The following is a 22178-nucleotide window of genomic DNA, read 5'->3' on the forward strand; positions in this document are numbered from 1 at the left end:
CTCCCCACCAGTCAAGGCTAATTCCCCTGTCTGTCAAGACTAGTCCTTGCACTCTTGGAAGTGCCAGAGGTAGATTAAATGTACATATTCTGCATGTAAACATATCTACTCGAGTAACCATCTATACTTGTTGAATTTTCTGGAGAAATCGTATTTCTAGTGGTAACAGGGAAGACCACTTGAAGATTGCAATCTTCCACCCCACACATGACAATAAAGTATCATCATCATCATACAAGTATTGGAAGCACAAGAAGGCTCAATAACACGGATGGAGTGGACCATCTCACAAGCCATCATTCACTATCCTGCGGAAGAGTCTGTGGTTCTCACACTGGCCTCATCAGCTGCAATAGAACCTACAAAACTGGGCCGTTAACACTCCTCGATCACAAGGCTCTGCAGAACAAGAAGAAAATTGCTATATAAGTGCATGTTAACATTGGCCACTTCTGTTGATACCTGTTCTATTTCCAGCAATTTAAAAGCATTAAATTACCCATTCCAAACGTTTTACGACATGGCTTGAATGTATATTCCCTTCTTTATTCACGTAGGCATTTGAATTGTTGGCCCAGAAATAGAAGCATGTCACAGAACTGCATTCCAATTCTCACTCAAGATGTCCAACAGTTCATCTTCAGAATGAACATTGGTGTGACACTGTGTTATTACCTGTTAAACTCAGCTCATGGGGTTTGTCCAGATAAGGTCTGATGAAGGTTCTCTCTGATTGTGTTTGGGTTACTTGCTCATACAATTGCCCCGAAGAAGAAGGATCATTTTGAAGTAATCTGGCCTGTGTGCACCATTCATCAAAGCCCTACAATTCTCTGAGATTCAGTTAGTTATTTTCCATTGATAGATTTCATAAGAACAAACTCCCTGCCATTTGGTAATTTTCCAAATTGTTGATCATGACCCTTTGTAGCTAGAGAGGAGGTCCCATGTGGCCATTTTAAGAAACTTTTGTTTACTTTCCCAAATAGTCACAATCTCGGTCCATTCCCAACCACATAATTCCAGCCATTTAGTAGCAACATTAGATGTAAGAAGCGAGAAAGTTGATCTTACGGCAAACAAATTTCCGTCTTTCTCTCTGCTTAACAATCTGCATTTTTGTTACATTACCAGAATAATTTAATAAAAAAAGAGGAAAAGAAAAAGAACGAATTGTTTTTCTACAACGTTCTTGTCATTCTTCGGTAAATTTGGTGTTGTTGCGTATTTGACAGCCCAGCAAACTATTAATTTTCTCAGTGTGCTCAGCTTGACCCTGCAGGTTTATGACTGAGTGGGAATCTGTTGCTCCCAGTGAGCTGAAGCATCCTCTGGGAACGCTTCACAGGGAAACACAGGCTCATGATTTTCCACTCGGGGAAATGTGCTGGTGGCAGGAGAGCTCAATGTGCAGCTGCAGCCTACGAGCTCTCATTAACGGCTCAGAGAAGGACCAGCGCCTTTAGGAGTCCTCCATTGTCAGAGTGAGGCTAAACACAAATTGGAGGAACAGTATCACATGTTTCACTTGGGCAATCTACAGCCCAGTGGTATGAATATTGATTTCTCTCACTTCAGGTAGCCCCGGCATTCCTCTCTCACTCTATCTCTCCCCCACCCAACTCGCACTAGCTTCTCATTTTCACCCTACAAAGGCTAACAATGGCCTGATTCCTTTTTCATCGTGTTCAAGAAGGAACTGCAGATGCTGGAAAATCGAAGGTACACAAAAATGCTGGAGAAACTCAGCGGGTGCAGCAGCATCTATGGAGCAAAGGAAATAGGTAAAGTTTCGGGCCGAAACCCTTCTTCAGACTGATAGGGGGTGGCGGGGAGAAGGAAGGATGGGGGATGGGAGGAGACAGCTCGAGGTGCTAAGGAAGGGGAGGAGACAGCAAGGGCTAACAAAATTGGGAGAATTCAATGTTCATGCCCTCCGGATGCAGGCTCCCCAAGCGGAATATGAGGTGCTGTTCCTCCAATTTCCGTTGTTGCTCACTCTGGCAATGGAGGAGACCCAGGACTGAGATGTCGGATTGGGAATGGGATGGGGATTTGAAGTGCTGAGCCACAGGGGAGGTCAGGTAGGTTCTTGCGGACCGAGCGGAGGTGTTCGGCGAAACGATCGCCCAACCTCCGCTTAGTCTCACCGATGTAGATCAGCTGACATCTAGAGCAGCGGATGCAGTAGATTAGTTTGGAGGAGATACAGGTGAACCTCTGTCGCACCTGGAACGACTGCTTGTGTCCTTGAATGGAGTCGAGGGGGGAGGTAAAGGGCCAGGTGTTGCATTTCTTGCCGTTGCAATGGAAAGTGCCCGGGGAGGGGGTGGTACGGGAGGGAAGGGAAGAATTGACAAGGGAGTTGCGGAGGGAGCGGTCTTTGCGGAAGGCAGACATTGGGGGAGATGGGAAGATGTGGCGAGTGGTGGGGTCACGTTGGAGGTGGCGAAAATGACGTAGGATTATTTGTTGTATGTGACGGCTGGTGGGGTGAAGGGTGAGGACTAGGGGGACTCTGCCCTTGTTGCGAGTGCGGGGATGGGGAGAGAGAGCAGTGTTGCGGGGTATGGAAGAGACCCTGGTGCGAGTCTCATCTATGGTGGAGGAGGGGAATCCCCGTTCCCTGAAGAATGAGGACATTTCAGATGCCCTGGTGTGGAACGCCTCATCCTGGGAGCAGATGCGGCGTAGGCGGAGGAATTGGGAGTGGGGGATGGAGTCCTTACAGGATGCAGGGTGGGAAGAAGTGTAGTCCAGATAGCCATGGGAGTCAGTGGGTTTGTAGTGGATGTCGGTCAGAAGTCTATCACCTGCGATGAAGATAGTGAGGTCAAGGAATGGTAGGGAAGTGTCGGAAATAGTCCAGGTGTATTTGAATGCCGGATGGAAGTTGGTGGTGAAGTGGATGAAGTCTGTCAGTTGTGTGTGGGTGCAGGAGGTGGCCCCAAAGCAGTCATCGATGTAACGGAGGTAGAGGCCGGGGATGGGGCCCTGGTATGTATTGAACAAGGATTGTTCGACGTACCCGACAAAGAGGCAGGCATAGCTGGGGCCCATGCATGTGCCCATAGCTACGCCTTGTGTTTGGAGTAAATGGGAGGAGTTAAACGTGAAGTTATTGAGGGTAAGGACCAGCTCCGCTATGCGGAGGAGAGTGTCAGAGGCTGGGTATAGGTTGCTCCTCTGGTCGAGGAAGAACCAGAGGGCTTTGAGACCATCCTGGTGGGGAATGGAGGTGTAGAGTGACTGGACGTCCATGGTGAAGATGAGGGGGTGAGGGCCTAGAGAATGGAATGTGCGGAGGCGGCGGAGAGTGTCTGAGGTGTCTTGAACATAGGTGGGGGAGGGATTTAACCAAGGGGGATAGGATGGAGTCAAGATATGTGGAGATGAGTTTGATGGGGCACGAACAGGCAGAGACAATGGGTCTACCGGGACAGTCAGGTTTGTGGATTTTGGGGAGAAGGTAAAAACGGGCCGTGCGGGGCTGGGGAACGATGAGGTTGGAGGCTCGGTCGGGCAGATTGTGGGAGGTTTTTTTTTGTTGGTTTTTTTGTTGTTATTTTTTTATTTATTTTTTTAAATTAGAAGTACAGTAAATTACAATAATACACATCAGATATATCTTATTACATTTGTTGTACCACTTCATTTTTTGAGCTTTAAAAAAGATAGAAATAAAAGAAGTAAGGAAAGTGAGCAAGAATCGTGAAGGTGCAGGAAAGTGTTGGGAAAAGAAAGCCCCTTAGGGAAGAAGTTAGAGAAGGAAGTAAAGAAAGGAAATAAGACCCTAGAAAGAAAAGAAAAAAAAAGGAAAAACAATCGCTCTATTGTAACACAAAACTCGCAAAAAAGGATATACCAACCGTGTTTAAAAAAATATATATATTTTATACCCCCCGTTACCAGATCCTGGTACCATTTATATTTTAAATTACTATTGGACCTTATGTTTGTAAAAGTTCCATAAATGCAGATCACGTCTTTTGGAAGTGGTCTGCTTTGCCTGCTAGGAGGAGTCTCATCTCTTCCAAGTGTAGTGTTTCGAACATGTTTGAAATCCACATTTTTATTGTTGGTATTGGAGCATTTTTCCAAAATTTGAGTATAAGCTTTTTTCCCATTATTAGCCCGTAATTAAGTAAGTTCTTTTGAAACACGTTTAATTCGGGGTTACCTTCCGATATTCCAAAAATGATCCATTCTGCTTTTGGTACAAGTATTATTTTAAATAATTTTGTGAAGATTTCAAATATTTAGTTCCAAAATGTTTGGATTTTTATACAAAAAACAAAAGAGTGAGCTATGGTAGCTTCTTGTGACTGACATTTATCACAAATGGGTGAGACATTGGGGGAAAGTTTATTTATTTTAGTTTTTGAATAATATAGTCTATGTAATGTTTTATATTGAATTAGAGTATGTCGTACGTTGATCGAGCATTTATGCACATATAGTAAGTGTTTATCCCAGCTCTCTTTTGAAATTTTTATAGCTAGTTCTTGTTCCCAGTCTCTTCTAACACCATCGGTTGTAGGTATTTCTATATTTAAAATAATGTTGTATAAGTATGATATTAGATTTGCTGATTCAGCCTTTGTCTTCATGGCTTCATCCAATAAGTCTGGGGACATGTTATGATAGTCTTTTGTGTATTTTTTCAGATAGTCACGGATTTGAAGATATTTAAAATATTGATTATTTTTCAAATTATATTTCAGTTGTAATTGTTGAAATGATAATAATTTTCCTAATTCATACAAGTCTCCGAGCGCTTTAATTCCCATTCTTTCCCATTGTGTAAATGATTTATCTATAATTGAGGGTTTAAACGACGGGTTATTGACTATTGGCATTAAAAGAGATAGATTTCTTAATTTTAGATTCTGTTTTATTTGTTTCCAAGTTCTAATTGTGCTATGTATCATTGGATTTTTATTATAATTTTTGTTATTCAGATTCATTGGTGAGAGGAGAGTCGCTCCTGTATTACATGGAGAGCAGTCCTCATTACAATCCAGTCCACCTGCTGGGCAGAATTGTCCAGCAGGTGAATCATATTTTTAATATTTACTGCCCAATTATAGTACATAAAATTAGGGAGCGCTAGACCACCCATCTCTTTTGATTTACTAAGGTGTGCTCTTTGTATTCTATGGGATTTATAATCCCATATAAAATTTGTAATGTCCGAGTCTAGTTTTTTGAAAAACTTTTTTGGAAGATATATTGGAATTGATTGAAATAAATATAGGATTTGTGGTAAAAAGATCATTTTTATAGCATTTATTCGACTTAATTAAAGACATCGGGAGCGTTTTCCAGAATTTGATTAGATTATTTAGTTTCTTAAGTAAGGGGCTATAATTGGCGTTAAACATAGCGTGATAGTTTCTAGTGATTTCAATTCCTAAATATTTAAATTTTTCTGTGGCTATTTTAAAGGGGAATTTCAAGAGATGTGTTGAGTCTTTCGGTTTTATCGACATAATTTCACTTTTGTTCCAGTTTATTCTGTATCCTGAGAAAGATCCAAAGTCCTCAATTAGATTTAATATGTTTGGTATACTAATTTGGGGTTTTGTGATATACAGTAATACATCGTCTGCATATAAGGATATTTTGTTATTTGAATATTTAGTATTATAACCGTAAATATCCGGGTGTGTTCTAATTTTTTCAGCTAAAGGTTCAATTACCAGAGCGAATAACAGCGGTGATAATGAACATCCTTGTCTATTGCCCCTTGTTAATTGGAATTTCGTAGATAGTATATTATTAGTTAATATTCTAGCCGTGGGTTTGTTATATAATAATTTTATCCATGCGATGAAGTTCTCTCCCATTTGAAATTTTTGCAATACTTTAATCATTTAATCCCATTCTACTTGATCAAACGCTTTTTCTGCGTCCAATGAAATGATAGCTAACTCTTGTTCTTGAGATTTGTGAGAGTGCATTATGTTAAGCAGACGTCTCAGGTTATTAAATGAATGTCTCTTAGGTATAAATCCCGTTTGATCCTCATTTATTAATTTACTAACATATTAACTTAGTCTTCTAGCTAGTGTTTTCGCTAATATTTTTTGGTCCGTATTTAACAAAGCAATAGCTCTATATGAGCCTGGTTCTTCTATGTCTTTATCTTTTTTAAGTATTAATTTGATCGTTGATTCTGCTAGTGTTTCAGGTAAGATTTGTTCTTTAAAAGCGTATGTATACATTTTCTGTAGACGTGATGTAACTATGTCGTAAAAACATTTATAAAATTCATTACTGAATCCGTCTGGTCCTGGTGTTTTTCCATTCTTAAGTGAGTTTATTGTGTCTTCTATTTCCTTAGATGTAATTTGTGCTCCCAGTTCCTCTTGTTCCTTCAGTTCTAGTTTTGGAAGGTTACAATTGTCCAAAAATTCTGAAACTTTATTATTGTCTATTAGCGTTTTTGATGTGTATAAATTCTTGTAAAATTGAGCAAATCTTTTATTGATATCATTAGGAAGTGTTAATAATTCCCCTCTATCTGATTTAATCTTTAAAATTGCATGATCTTTTCTTGTTTTTTCAGTTGGCGTGCAAATAGTTTATGGGGTTTATCCCCAAATTCGAAATGTTCTTGTCTTGTAATTTGGAATAATCTTATAACCTTCTCTGATAATAATTTATTTAGCTTAAATTTCAGTATTAAAATTTTATTATGTTTATCCATAGTTGGGTCTTTAGCATTATCTATATCTAGTTTTCTAATTTGTTCTTCTAATTGTCTTTGTTCATTCTTATTCTTTTTGTTTTGGAAAGCTTGATACGAGATAATTACTTCTCTAATAAATGCTTTGAAGGATTCCCATAATAAAGTGGGCGATATATCTGGTGTATCGTTTGTCTCAAAAAATAGGTCCATCTGTTTTTTTAGACATATACTCCCTTGTGGGTCTTTCAAAATTTGCGAGTTAAACCTCCAGAACGATTTGTTCGTAGACATTCCTTCTAATTTTAGAACGAAAGTTAGCGGAGAGTGATCTGAAATTGTATGGGTGTGATATTTAGGGTTCATAGTATAAGGGATTAGTTTTGTATCCACTAGGAAGTAGTCTATATGTGAGTATGTTTTGTGTACCATTGAATAAAACGAGTATTCCCTTCCAGTCGGATTCGCGATCCACCAGACGTCTGCTATATTTGTATTTTTTATATATGTATTTAAGAGTTCACTAGTTTTAGATTTCATATTACCTCTTTGTTTTTGCATCGATTTATCTAAGTACGGATCTAAAACACAGTTGAAGTCTCCTCCAATTATAACATTTTGGTAGTTAAATTCTGCAATTATATTCAGGATTTTATTAAAAAATTGAGGATTATCAAAATTGGGCGCATATATGTTTACCAAGGTGATTGGCGTAGCATGGATCTCTCCTGTAACTATAAGATATCTCCCTTCCTTATCTGATATAATGTTCTTTAATTTGAATGGTATTCCTTTGCGAATAATGATTGCGGTGTCTCTGGATTTCGAAGTATATGAGGAGTGAAATGTTTGGCCTATCCAATTCACCCTCAATCTCATCTGATCTTGATGTTTAAGGTGCGTTTCTTGTAGAAAAGTAATGTCCGTGTTATATGATTTCAACTGAGCTAGTATTTTGCCCCTTTTAATTGGTTCATTAATACCCCTTATATTCCAGCTACACAATGTGATTCCTCCCATTTTCTTTTGTTTATCATCTTGCATTTTCTCTGATTTTAATACCCTTATTTATTACGGTGCATCCATACCTCAGGACTCTGGATATTTGGGGGGCGTTTTTATTGCTAACTTCCTTGGTAGATCCCTTTTGCGATTTTCCTTGAAAAAAAACACATAGTAGTGACATATTGTGATTAAAAAAAAAATTGAACAAGTAAAATTACAGTGTCTGAAGTATTCGACACTGTAGTGCGTGTCCCACGCGTCTGTGGGGTTCGACATCTATTCGACTTCCGAAGTTGATGTTGTACAATTAGCTCCGCTCCTTTTATTACTCTAAACCTAGGAGGGCGGTACCATTTCAAAATCAATTATATTTCATCCAATTACACTATATATATATTTATATTTCATTCAGACTTATCAGATATGTGTTCAGCTACTGTGAAATTTATTTATCTAACACTTTCATCTACTAATTATTTATAATTGGTTATACTTTTGATAATAGTAAGCTGTTAGCTGTAAGGGTTAACCTGAAACCAGCTCCTGGAATTATGCCAGGTGCCTGAGTCTTCTCCCTTCCCCGGGAATCACCGAATCACTGTTTGTTCTCTCCTACCAAGGGGAGACTAAAGTGTGAACACCAAATGCAACACTAAACTAGAAGTGCAAGAGAATTGGGACTTCACTTGGGAAGACTATCTTGGTCTGTGGCTGGTGCAATAAAGAGGCAAAAATAAAGCTGTTGGATCTCCCACAGTGACACTGAAAGGTGTGAAATAAAGGGGAAATGTTGATGGATATGGAAGAGCAAACCAAGGAGTCAGAAATAAATCATCCAACTTTTTATCTTTTATATTATAATCATGTTTGATCTGACTGTAACCTCCTCAACTCTGCATTCTAACCTACACTTCACACCGTTGCTTATCAGGAATGTTATTGCATCTTAAACATTGGCTCCTGCTTTTCTCCTATTGCAGCTGTGATAACACTTCAAAAAGAGCTGAATTATGTGTGAAACACTCTAGGATGTGCAAGAAGGAACTGCAGATGCTAGTTTAAACCAAAGTTAGACACAAAAAGCTGGAGTAACTCAGCGGGACAGGCATCATCTCAGAAGAGAAGGAATGGGTCACGTTTCGGGTCGAGTCCCTTCTTCAGACTGGTTAGGGATAAGGGAAACGAGAGATATAGACAGTGATGTGGAGAGATAAAGAACAATGAATGAAAAAAGTTACGATGAAAAAGGAAGGTACACAAAAATGCTGAAGAAACTCAGCGGGTGCAGCAGCATCTATGGAGCGAAGGAAATAGGTAACGTTTCGGGCCGAAACCCTTCTTCAGACTGATAGGGGGTGGCGGGGAGAAGGAAGGAAAAAAGGAGGAGGAGGAGCCCGAGGGCTGAGGGATGGGAGGAGACAGCTCGAGGGCTAAGGAAGGGGAGGAGACAGCAAGGGCTAACAAAATTGGGAGAATTCAATGTTCATGCCCTCCGGATGCAGGCTCCCCAAGGGGAATATGAGGTGCTGTTCCTCCAATTTCTGGTGTTGCTCACTCTGGCAATGGAGGAGACCCAGGACAGAGAGGTCGGATTGGGAATGGGACGGGGAGTTGAAGTGCTGAGCCACCGGGAGGTCAGGTAGGTTCTTGCGGACCGAGCGGAGGTGTTCGGCGAAACGATCGCCCAACCTCCGCTTAGTCTCACCGATGTAGATCAGCTGACATCTAGAGCAGCGGATGCAGTAGATGAGGTTGGAGGAGATACAGGTGAACCTCTGTCACACCTGGAACGACTGCTTGGGTCCTTGAATGGAGTCGAGGGGGGAGGTAAAGGGACAGGTGTTGCATTTCTTGCGGTTGCAATGGAAAGTGCCCGGGGAGGGGGTGGTACGGGAGGGAAGGGAAGAATTGACAAGGGAGTTGCGGAGGGAGCGGTCTTTGCGGAAGGCAGACATTGGGGGAGAAGGGAAGATATGGCGAGTGGTGGGGTCACGTTGGAGGTGGCGAAAATGACGTAGGATTATTTGTTGCATGTGACGGCTGGTGGGGTGAAAGGTGAGAACTAGGGGGACTCTGCCCTTGTTGCGAGTGCGGGGATGGGGAGAGAGAGCAGTGTTGCGGGGTATGGAAGAGACCCTGGTGCGATTCGGTGATTCCTTTGCAGAACAGTTCTGAGCTTCCATCTGAGAAAGGGTTCCGACCCGAAATGTCACCTATTACTTTTCTCCAGTGATGCTGCCTGACCCGGTGAGTTACTCCAACATTTTGTGTCTATCTTCAGTATAAACGAGCATCTGCAGTTCAATCCTACACTTCTGAGCTTAGTTTAGTTTATTGTTACGTGTCTGTCACTTTAATTCCCTTTGGCTTTCTACAAGTTCCAGCAAAGCCCAATGTAAGATCAAGAAACAGCAGCTCACTTTTGTCTGAGCCTCCATCAGTCTGAAGAAGGGTCCTGACCCAAAACGTTGTCTGTCCATTCCCTCCAAACAGGGCCGGCCTTAAGCCGATTGGACCAATCGCTCCCAATGGGCCCCGCGCCTAAGGGGGCCCCGCACTAGAGTAATCCACTCTCGGCTCGGATAGATCTACCCCCGGTGGAAGGGGGAGAGGGGGTGGAGAGAGAGTAGAGGTGTGGAGGGGGAAGAAAGGGGTAGACGGGGAGGGGGGTGTGAGGGTGAATGGAGAAGGGGGAGAGGGGGAGGTGGGTCATTCCCTCACGGTCACGGGGCAGCGCTCCCGACCCTCCAGTCACCATGCTTCATGCACACAGCCCCAGCTCCACCCCTCTCTCTCCCCGGGGAGACGCGGTGAACAATACAGGGTGGGCCGGGTCGGGGGTTGCAGCAACATTTGCAAACCTCGGCCACAGCTCACACCCGGACCCTGGCATCCGCTCCTGCCTCCGGCCCCCTCTCTCCCTCCCTTCTCTCCTTCCCTTCCCTCCCTCCCTTCCCTTCTTACCTTCCCTCCCTCCATCCCTTCTTTCTCTCCTTCCCTCCCTCCCTTCTTTCTCTACTTCCCTCCCTCCCTTCTGTCCTTCCTCCCTTCTCTCCCTCCCTCCCTTCTCTTCTTCTCTCCCACGCACTCATAACGCACACACACACACACACACACACACACACACACACACACACACACACACACACACACACACACACACACACACACACACACACACACACACACACACACACACACACACACACACACACACACACACACACATATTTAATGCCTGGACTGGTTTTTCACCAATGGTTATTGGTTTTCCAGGTTCTAGTTAATTAAATTACTTTTTTTCATTTCACAGTCACTAAAACAAGTGGTATTGTAACTATGTACTTTTCAGAGGTGATCTACACATTTTGTTTGTTACTTGTAGGCTTACATCTATCAATTTTATATTAAAATGTAGCTTAGATCTGTTTGGTCCATTAACTCGCAGGCACTTTTTAAGCGCACATTTTGATTACTTTCCATTCTACCATAGAGATATAAAGTCTATAATAGACTTTATTTATATCTCTATGATTCTAAAGACCTTGGGTGGGGACCTGGGGCTCACCAGAATTGTTCCCAATTGGGCCCCGCACCTCCTAAGGCCGGCCCTGCCTCCAAAGATGCTGCTTGACCTGCTCAGTTCCTCCAGTACTTTGCTTTATGTCAGGGCGATAATGCCTTTAAATAGAGATGGCTAGAGGCAGAAGAGGAAAGAAACAAAGTTATTTAAAGTCCCATAGTGACATAGTGTCAAAACAAAGAAACAAAGCAGTCTTTCCCCCTCCAGATATGTAGCTATTTATTTTACTTTCAAATTCTTATTTGTTTTTTTTCTCTTCTCTCTCTTAAAGGGCTTTCTCACGGTGCGACCTGAAGCAAGACTTAACAAGAGTTTAACATCGTGGGAACCTTCTGCGATAGCAGTACGGTATTCGTGGACCACCGAGGACCTCCGTGGCGCTAACGGCAGGTAGTCATGTAACTTTGTAAGGTCGGGAGAAAATTCAAAAATTTTTGAATTTCTCCAAGAGTGCCTTGAGCAGCGTTGCAACATTGTATGAACGCAGATGCCAGTGCGATATCCGTGCGATATCCGTAATGACTCTTGCGGGTACCGTGGGAACTCCTGCGAACGGTAAACCTGGAAGCTTGACAGAGGGGACATAAGGTGAGTAAAAAAGGTGGTCTCAATATCGCCAATGGACCATGTGTCCATCGAGGACGTCCCACCTAATTGTCATTGTTTGAGAATCTTTTTCACAGTAAGACTTGCAGAGATGCCTCTCAGAAAAGCGCAAAGAAAGGGGTCAAAGAAAGTCAGAAAGTTTTTAGCCATGCAGGTAAATGAGGAGGAGACTCAGCAAGAGAGACAGGTGGAGAGGCAAGAGGAGATGCCAGAGATACCACTGCCTGTGGGCTCCTTGGAGCAGGGAGAGGGTGATCAAGGTGGATTTGAGATTGCCTCCCCAGTAGCTGTTGCCTCCCCAATAGCCTCAGCAGACGATAACATAAAGGGAAGATGGCAGAAGGTAAGGCCATATAACTTCAACAGGGAACAAGAGGGAGAACTGGTGGAGTGGTACCAATGCAATGAGATTCTCTATGACAAATCCAGAGAGGATTATAGAAATAGGGAGAGAAAGCGCAACCTGCTGGAGACGAAAGCTGCGGAGTATCCCGGGTGCTCATGTGAGTGGTGATGTGATGCTCATGTTGGTGGCTCCACATTTTATTATATCCTGAAGTGTGATAAAGCTTTTACCTCAGCATTTTGATTGTCATTGCTTGTTTACCTCACTGCTAAATAAATTTATTTTTTACTATCAGCTTGATGTCTGCAAATCGTCATTAATACATCACTACAAGATGAATGTCTCTAATGTTATAATCCCTCTCATGCTGAAACACAAAATACCTTAATGGAGGTGATATAATCACATTTTCACTCATTTACATTTTTGAGTGTGCAGGACCCTGAAATGTTCAGCTATTTAAACGTGTTCTTCACCTCTTGGTAGAAAATGAAATAAGACAATCAGCACGGTAAATGTGATACAAAGTCTTTATTCCTATTTGACAATATAAGAAGACGAATTCTGTCACATATTGAGAGGAGATGTATCACACAAAACATTTGTCTGTAAAAGGGCCTCGCAAACACGAAATACAACAAATGAGGCACGCAAGATTATTTAAAACACATTATATCCATCAACCTCCGCTACAAGCGTGAACTCAGGCATTTAAAGGGACAATGCAATGTTCTAAACGGCAGGTTTTGCGGACAAACATCTTATAGGAAGCACTTTTCAGAGGACAACACTAGGAAGTCAGCTTATAACATGCAGTAGTGTTCCTGTGGTCGGCTACCCATCAATATAGCTGTCCTGCCACGGCACACTCCCCAATTGTGAATTGTAGTAAGCGCAGAGATGGTCTCTTTGCTCTTTCACACATGGATGTGCCCGAGTTACCTTTCAAACGCTGCAGTGAGACCATTTTCAACTTGTTCGCACCACTTCTCCAAGCACCTAGTGTTACTTCCCCTGTGTCACTGTCCACTATGTCACCGTCCTGGATGGATGTTGCTGATCCAGCAGCTGCACCTCTCATTCGGATCAGGTTGTGCAGAACACATGCTGCATATACTATACTCTCCACATTCTTGGGCCTCTGCTCCATTGTCTTGAGCAAGCATCTAAATCTGTTTGCCAAGATGCCAAAATAATATTCTACTACCCTCCTGGCCCTTGACAGCCTGTAATTGAAGATCCTCTGTTCCCTAGTTAGATTCCTCTGTGGATATGGCTTCATAATCCAGGGCCGTAGTGCAAAGGCTTCATCAGCAACCATCGCATATGGGATGTCCGGGCTGTCTTCTCCTGACAGAGGTTCTGGATCAGGCATGCCTGCTGTTCCACCTTCCATTTCTTTCCAAGCCAGGTTTCTTTCCAAATCCGGCCATCACCAACACTTCCAGGTGTGCCCACATCCACATACAGGAAGTTGTAGTTATAATCAACCACCGCCATGAGTACAATTGAGTGGAATTTCTTGTAATTGAAATAATTTGAGCCACCTCCGGGTGGTTTACGAATTGCCACATGCTTGCGATCCAAAGCCCCACATGTGTGAGCAAAGTTCCACCTGTTTTCAAACCCCAGTGCAACTCTCTTCCACGCATCTGGTGTACTGGGGCATTCCATCACTTCAGCTGAATAAAATTGGATGATCGCCTCACAGGTTTCTCTGACAATACCACAGATGCTGTTGGTGGCGACAAGAAAGTTGTAAGATAGACTTTTATAAGAATCGCCTGAGGCCAAGTAGCGGAGGGTGATTGCTATGCGCAACCCTGGTTCCAGTGCCTTTCTCATTACAGTGTCAGTCTTCTTCAGCAGAGGTCCCAAATTATTCTTTAACTCATTAAAGAGCTCGGGTGAAATTCTGACAAAGTTTTTGAATGCACTTTTATCCTCTTCGCACAGCACATTAAGCAGTTGCTCATATTGTCCTAATTGAGGTCTCCGTTGAAACATGGGCTTAACCCAGTGAGACTTCCTCTTAATTCTCTTTTTAATTAATCTCACCCTTCTGCCTTCACGCAACCGTTTTCGATGCACATGTTGCGCTAATGCATACAGCACGTCAATGAAAATAACAACCAGCCTGTACTCGAACCAACTTTGTATAGGCATGTCTGCAAATGAGCCAATTCTACGAAAGGAGGATATTTATATAGTGTGTGAAAAAAAGTGACATCATTTGTGCCACGTGATTAACTACACTACAGTCCACGATGTTCATTCACGATTAACGGGAAAGATCGGGAGACGGACAAGTCACTCGCACAAATGACAGAATTGCCGAGTACCGTGGGAACTCTTTATCTACCCCCCGTTATATCGTGCGGAACTCGTGCTGGACCACGACCACTTCACTCTTGTGACATCTTGCGTCAGGTCGCACCGTGAGAACTGGCCATTACTGCCAGTATTTAAAGACTTCATTATCTTGACATAAAGCAAAGTCCTGGAGGAACCTGTACCTCCTAGATGTCCTGGAGGGGCAGCGGTAGAGTTGCTGCCATACAGCGGCAGAAACTCGGGTTCGATCCTGACTGCGGGTGCTGTCTGTATGGAGTTTGTATGTTCTCCCCGTAACCTGCGTGGGTTTCTCCGGCTGCTCCGGTTTCCTCCCACACTCCAAAGACGTACAGGTTTGTTTGTTAATTGGCATCGGTAACATTGTAAATGTATCTCTAGCGTGTGTAGGATAGTGGTCGTGTGTGGGGATTGCTAGTTGGAATGGACTTTGTGGGTTGATGGGCCTTTGTGGGTTCCGCGCTGTATTGCTAAACTAAACTCATGCAGGAAGGAGTCTGAAGAAAGGTCTCGACCTGAAACGTCACCTATTCTTTTTCTCCAGTGATGCGACCTGACTGGCTGAATTACTCCAGCTTTTTGTGTCTACCTTCGGCTTAAACCAGCATCTGCAGTTCTTCCAACACATGTTTCCTGCCCAGCATTTGGTGTCTATCCCTGGAGGAACTCAGTGGGTCAAGCAGCATCTGTGGAGGGAATGGACAGAGGACGTTTTGGGTCGGGACCCTTCGTCAGATTGATGGAGTGGTTACACCCACTGCTACACAACCATCAAAAACATCTACATCTCCATACCCTGACCCCACTTTGGTAAATCTGACCATCTGATATTGCTTGCAAGCAGAAGCTAAGTGGGAGACACTGGTGCAGAGAGTCATGTGGTACTCTGTGGTTAATCTAAATGTGTTTTTCCACTACTGCCATAGACTTCATCAGTATCTTTGCAGAGGAATGTGTACCAAAGAAGACTAATTTTTATGCTCTCCAACTGTTATTTTCATTGAATTTAAATGAAAATCAGTGAACTTATAAAATGATTATTTTACTTTCTTACATAGAGCCAACATCCACTCCAATGCTGCAGATACATAGCCCTGCTCTATTGCTATGACAACTTCTTAAATAAAGTTTAATAGAGCAGAATGTGTTCCTCACTCCACCTGCAACCCCATCTTATTTGGCAAATATTTTCTGGGGAATATGGTTTGTTTGTAAAACTCAGTGTCACTCTTGTTGATCAGGAAGGATGTAGGACAGGCTTGCTTGAAATGCATTGGAGCGATTCCAACAAAAATAAGTGCCTACAGTTAATACTACAAAATGAGCTCTGGAAATGTTATATTTCACAAATATTTCAAGGCGAGAAGCATAACTGCTTATTCTGTGTGGGAAGCAACTGCAGATGCTGGTTTAAACCTACGTTAGACCCAAAATGCTGGAGTAACTCAGCGGGACAGGCTTATTTTGTTTGCTTTGTGCATTATCTCTACGGTAAAACAAGAAGGGTATCGGCCCGAAATGTTGCCTATTTCCTTCGCTCCATAGATGCTACTGCACCCGCTGAGTTTCTCCAGCATTTTTGTGTACCTTCGATTTTCCAGCATCTGCAGTTCCTTCTTAAACACTTATTTCTCTCACTCATTCAGCAAAGTAATAAAAAGGCGGTGTTTCCCAAGTACAAGCATATGTCAAAGATGGAATAACAACTGCACACCAGAGAATAAGCAAATAACACTGGAATAATGTTACATAAAGAATAGCAGATGACTACGTTAGATTTGCATGGAAGATAATAGACAGTTGAAATTGTCTCACAGAGGTGATAGACAGCTGATGCAGCATTACATACAGAGTGACAGATGACCTGAACATGTTGCACTTAGGAACAGTTTGGTATGTGTTACATATTGGAAGATAGACAGACGAGAATGCGTTACATACAAGATAAGAGACTGTTGAGTAGTGCCACAAACAGACGGCGAGAATGTGTTTGGGTGCAAGATAAAGTTGTACGACATAACATCGAGGATGGCAAGGGGTGTATTCAATGGTGAATAATAACATTAACCATGTTCTTTGGGAATAAATGATAAATTACAATAATTATGAGAAAGTAACCTCAAGTGGTTTATAAGATGCATTGCTTTGTGACAATGAAACTCAAGCAGCTCATTGTCATCTGACCCTGAAACCTTCCTAAAATAGTTTCTGTTGACAGACTGAGCTGGTCTTTGTGCATAAGGAGTTGGTTAATAAATGCTGCTGGAATGTGCCGATGGAATGCTCACGAGCTCTTTGGTAATCCCTTCGCTATTCCAAAGGTCGCACTGAAAGGTATTTCTGCACCCCTAAGTTTAAATCCCTCAGAGATCTGATTTAGAAGCTGCATCTTTGTGCTTCATTATTGAAGAATTGGCTACAGATTGTTAACTGGAATCTTGATTCACTCATTTGCAAACGATGCATGTCTGCCCTGATGCCCTGCAAATCCCATTCCTCACAATTGTTTATATTGCACAATAATTTTAAAAACAGGGTCATAAAAATATTTATTGGAAATAATCTAAAGATTTAATTTTAAACTGAACTTTTGTTAAAATTCCACTTTGATTGCAATTGATGACAAACATAGTTAATTATTTTGAGGTATTAAAAACAGAAAATACTGTAAATACCCTGCAGGTTATGCAGCACCTGGAGAGAGAGAAACAATTAATGCTTCCACTTGAAAGGTCGTTGACCTGAAAAGATAATTCATATTTCTCTGCTGCTCGAGAGACAATCTTCAGCAGGGAGCTAGCAAAAGCACAATTAAACTGTTGATCAGACCAGTTGCTGGAAATTCATTCTCTATCTTTGGAACATCAACATTTTATTGTGCGATGTCCTTAGGTCAACCGGGGTCCATTGATAAAATCTGTACAAATTAATGATCCAGTGGTAGAGTGTTGCTGCCCGGGTTCGATCCCGGGTTCGATCCCGACTATGGGTGCTGTCAGTATGGAGTTTGTACATTTTCCTCGTGACCGCATGGGTTTTCGCCGAGATCTTTGGTTTCCTCCCACACTCCAAAGACGTACAGATTTGTAGGTGAATTGGCTTGGTATAAATGTAAATTGTCCCTTGTGTATGTAGGATAGTGTTAACGTGCAGGAATCGCTGGTCAGCACAGACTTGGTGGGCAGAAGGGCCTGTTTCGTGCTGTATCTCTAAACTAAACTAAATTAAACTAAACTAAAGAGGATGGATTTTTAAAAAGAGTATTTCTGTTCTTCTTACATCAATAACCAAGTTAAAACCAATACGTACTTGAACCTTAATTGTACAAGAACATTAATCATATCTCTCTTTCAGCTCCAGTGATATGAAGACAGCTGCAGTACTCCCTCATAAAATAAAATCCTCCCCGTAAGATGAAACTCATTATTGGCATCTTCGTTAACCTTGAATACCGCTGTGTGAGGCATTGCTGTTTACCAGCAGTGACCTGAAAATTAATAATTCTGCTTGTAACCTTTTCAGTTAAATAAATGTGACGTCTGTAAGAATGAACTAATTAATTGTGCAAGAGATTGTAGAACAAAGAATAAAATGCTTGCAGAAGGTTGAAGAATTGATGGAAGTGGTGATTCTATTTCTGATGCAAATCCTTTCCCTTTCCGAACAAATGGAGCTCCACTTTTAGGGAACACTCGCGCTGAGAGTAAGATCAAACTATAGAAGAGCTCAACGGAGTTGGTGCTTATTGTTAGTAAATATCAATGACTTTATTGACCTCCTTTCATGTTCTTTGAATCCTTAAAAATTACAACACAGAATGAGTTTCTTGGCCATTTGGTGCTGCGGTGGCATTGTGGAATCGCATTCACCTTTGTTTGGTCATTATTTCAGCGGAGAAAAAGGCATTTCAACCATTTGACTGACATATGATGAAAGAATTGTTCGACTGGGCTTATATTCACTGGAATTTAGAAGAATGAGAGAATATCTTAAAGAAACATATAAAATTCTTAAGCGATCAGACAGGCTAGATGCAGGAGAAATGTTCCCGATGTTGGGGGAGTCCAGAGCCAGGGGTCATAGTTTAAGAATAAGGGGTAGGCCATTTAGGACTGGTATGAGGAAAAATGTTTTCACCCAGAGAGTTGTGAAACTGTGGAATCCTCTGCCACAGAAGGCAGTGGAGGCCAAGTCACTGGATGCTTACAAGAGAGAGTTAGATTTAGCTCTTAGGGTTAACGGAATCAAGGTAGATGGGGGGAAAAGCAGGAACGGGGTACTTTTGGATGATCAGCCGTGATCATATTGAATGATGGTGCTGGCTTGAAGGGCCGAATAGTCTAGTCCTGCACCTATTTTCTATGTTTCTATGTTTGTATTTAGATTATCCTTCATAGAAACCCATGCATGATATTAACTTGAGTATTTCCAGATGCTGTCCTTCAATGCCCAACCTTGAAAACCTTTACATATGTTGTTGCATTGTGGAGTTTATCTAAAAATCACCTTATATCTGCAGTTGTATACTTAGGCATTGAGCATGCCTGTCATACTGATTTATGTATCTGTGATGTTTGGTGGACTGTGTGGGGTGGGAGGACCCGTTGCTCCTCCCGTGCAGCAGATGGCGCTGCACAGGACAAAGGGAGATGTTTTGTATATAGTTTATCCTGTCTGTAGACAATGTGTGTGAGTGTGCAACACTCAATCCACAATTGAAAATTTTAATAATGTATGATTGATGTACATGTAAAGTTTTTACTATAATATGTAACTATATTTTACCATAACATGTCTGCTTCTAAAAAATATATTTAAAAAAAAAAGAAAAAAGATTTTCACTGTACCTCAGCACACGTGACAATAAACGAAACTAAATTAAACTAAACATCAGCCTGAAGAGAGCTAGGATTCTGTGATTGTGGCAAGTAGGGGCAGGCCAAATGAAACTATCTCATGGGCCAAATGATGGACTCAATGGGCTAGTGTCTCATCGAAAGGGGTAACAGCATTGGAAAGTGCAGAACCACCTTGGGTGCAGTGCTGGAGTGTTCGCCTAGCATTTGTGCACAAATCTCCAGGATGGGAAATGTATCCATCATTTTCAGACCCAGAGACAAGAGTGCTGGTGCTCAACCTCATTTTTCAAATATGTACAAGTTATTCTGACCCTTTCACCAACTCACCTAACATTTACATTTTCTGAATACTGCAAGGGAAATTCCACAGTACGGCTCTTTTGAAAGTGGTTTCAATGTAAACCTTTCAGGAGGTCAGCCCAATATGACAGCCTGCATTGGTTTTAAACCGGCAACTCGTTTTCCACAGATCATAACGGGCTTGAAATCACACAGAATATTTAATTATTTTCAACTCCACTTGTTGCTGTAACCTTCAACCTTGTTTTGAGACAGAATGCTAAAGGAGTTACAATAGCAGTAATAGCAGATTAACTGGGTTGGCTGTGAGACATATTCAAATCTGTGATGATGGAAACTATTTAGCCTCTGTTTTCTCCTTAATTTTGTCAGTTTGTACTTGAGTCTGATACACTTTGGATTCCTCTTCTTCTCAGTCCATTCATAGTTGTGGGTGTCCGGTCTTCTGGGCCATCAAGTGCTTGCAGATGGAGCCTGGCGTAGCAATTGGTGAGCTGTGTTAGAGGTAGTCTGCTCTTTCAGCCATTTTCAACGGGCTTCAATATGTTCCCAATCTTCTTATCGAGTCCAGACACAAGATTAGAAGTTGTTCAGTCAGAGCTGAACATACTTCTCGGCATCTGCATACAAATGGTATTTCTTGCGCTTCTTGTGCTTTTTGTGCATGTTGGTGGAAAGATTGGTGAAAACAGGGCCGCGACATGAACGTTCTTTCCTTGACCCCATGTTTCCAATGAAAGAACTCGAGGTTCTCAGTTCCATCCTAGATGCTGCTTCATCATCTTGGGAATTGGTGGGGCTGTGGCATATTTTCACGGAGGTCTTGAAGAGTTCCCTCTGTCCATTTGGTAACGCCTAGCAGTAATGAATCTATTGAAGAAGAGTGTCAGCTTGGGAGTGTGGTCTCTAGCACACAAATTAAACTTCTTGGCCATTGGAGTGGGCTGAGTGTCATCGGGACCTCATCGAAGGAAGCTGATCTGGGAAAGACCATAGAAAATAGAACTGTACAGCACAGGAACAGCTCACAATGCCAAAAACAAAAGCTTCTAACTGTACCCCAGTACACATAGAAACATAGAAACATAGAAAATAGGTGCAGGAGGAGGCCATTCGGCCAGCACCGCCATTCATTGTGATCATGGCTGATCATCCCCAAACAATAACCCATGCCTGCCTTCTCCCCATATCCCTTGATTCCACTAGCCCCCAGCGCTTTATCCAACTCTCTCTTAAATCCATCCAGTAGGTATGTTGCAAAGCCTACCTGAAGCGTCTTTGAAAATCTGCCGCTGCGGGTGTGCGCGATTTTGGCGCCGTTTAGAGGGGGCGGGTTTAAAACGCGATTTTCTCTAGGCTGTTCAAATCGAAGATGTTCAGCCTAGTTAATTATTAACGAAAAATCGCTGGAAGACCCCGTCGCAAAAGCTATTATTAGGTTTAAAGGCCTTGAATAATAGTTATAGTAGTTTAAAAATCAATCTCTAAACCCGCGACCGCCAGCAACCGCAGGGTCTCATAAAGCAGACAGCTGAAGGTAGGTTGTATATTTTTACATTAAAAAGGGCTTCTAAAGATCCCTTTATACAAAGTTTAATATTGCGAGTAGCTCATTTTGGGCCCATTATATCGCGCAGTATTTTTCTGGGCATTTGAGGCACAAATCTACCGCAATGTGAACGTTCTAAACCAGCGCGTTCCACAGGGACCCACTGGAAAGCTGATTTAAATGGGCATTTATTTACAGCAATTGAACACTGAATTCCTTCCATTTGGCCTATAAATTAATGTAAATGAGATTTAAAAATCATGTTTTATTGTGAATTATTTGTGAATATTATTTGGACATTTAGGCTATTTAAAAATGTTAATCATTTATTAAGAAATGGATAGATGTTTAGATCTAGTAATTGAAGTCTGAAATTAGCTACAATTAGGTAACTAACTAATTATATGCTTTAATTTCAGGTCATCCAAGTAAGATTATTTTATATTTGTTTCAGAATGCTTCAATCTATGATAACTGAAAATTTCATTCAGTTCTCTTAATTTTTAAGAAAGTTATGGGCTTTTGACTGTTCACGATCACAACTTTTTTGTTATGTCCATAGAAAATCAATAGGGAACAAGATGCTCATTTCCGAGTATGAAAATGGCCATAACTTTTTAAATACTTGAGATATGAAAGTGAATTAGGTGTCAAATTAAACTTATTTTTATGCTTTATCTGATGGGATAAATTACAGACTTGATTTTTAAAATCTCAAAATTTTGTAACATTGCTACATCCAGTGATTTGGCCTCCACTGCCCTCTGTGGCAGGGAATTCCACAAATTCACAACTCTCTGGGTGAAAAAGTTTTTTCTCACTTCTGTCTTAAATGGCCTCCCCTTTATTTTAAGACTGTGGCCCCTGGTTCTGGACTCGCCCAACAT

This window comes from Amblyraja radiata, chromosome 27, assembly GCF_010909765.2.
Source record: "Amblyraja radiata isolate CabotCenter1 chromosome 27, sAmbRad1.1.pri, whole genome shotgun sequence".
NCBI lineage: Eukaryota > Metazoa > Chordata > Chondrichthyes > Rajiformes > Rajidae > Amblyraja > Amblyraja radiata.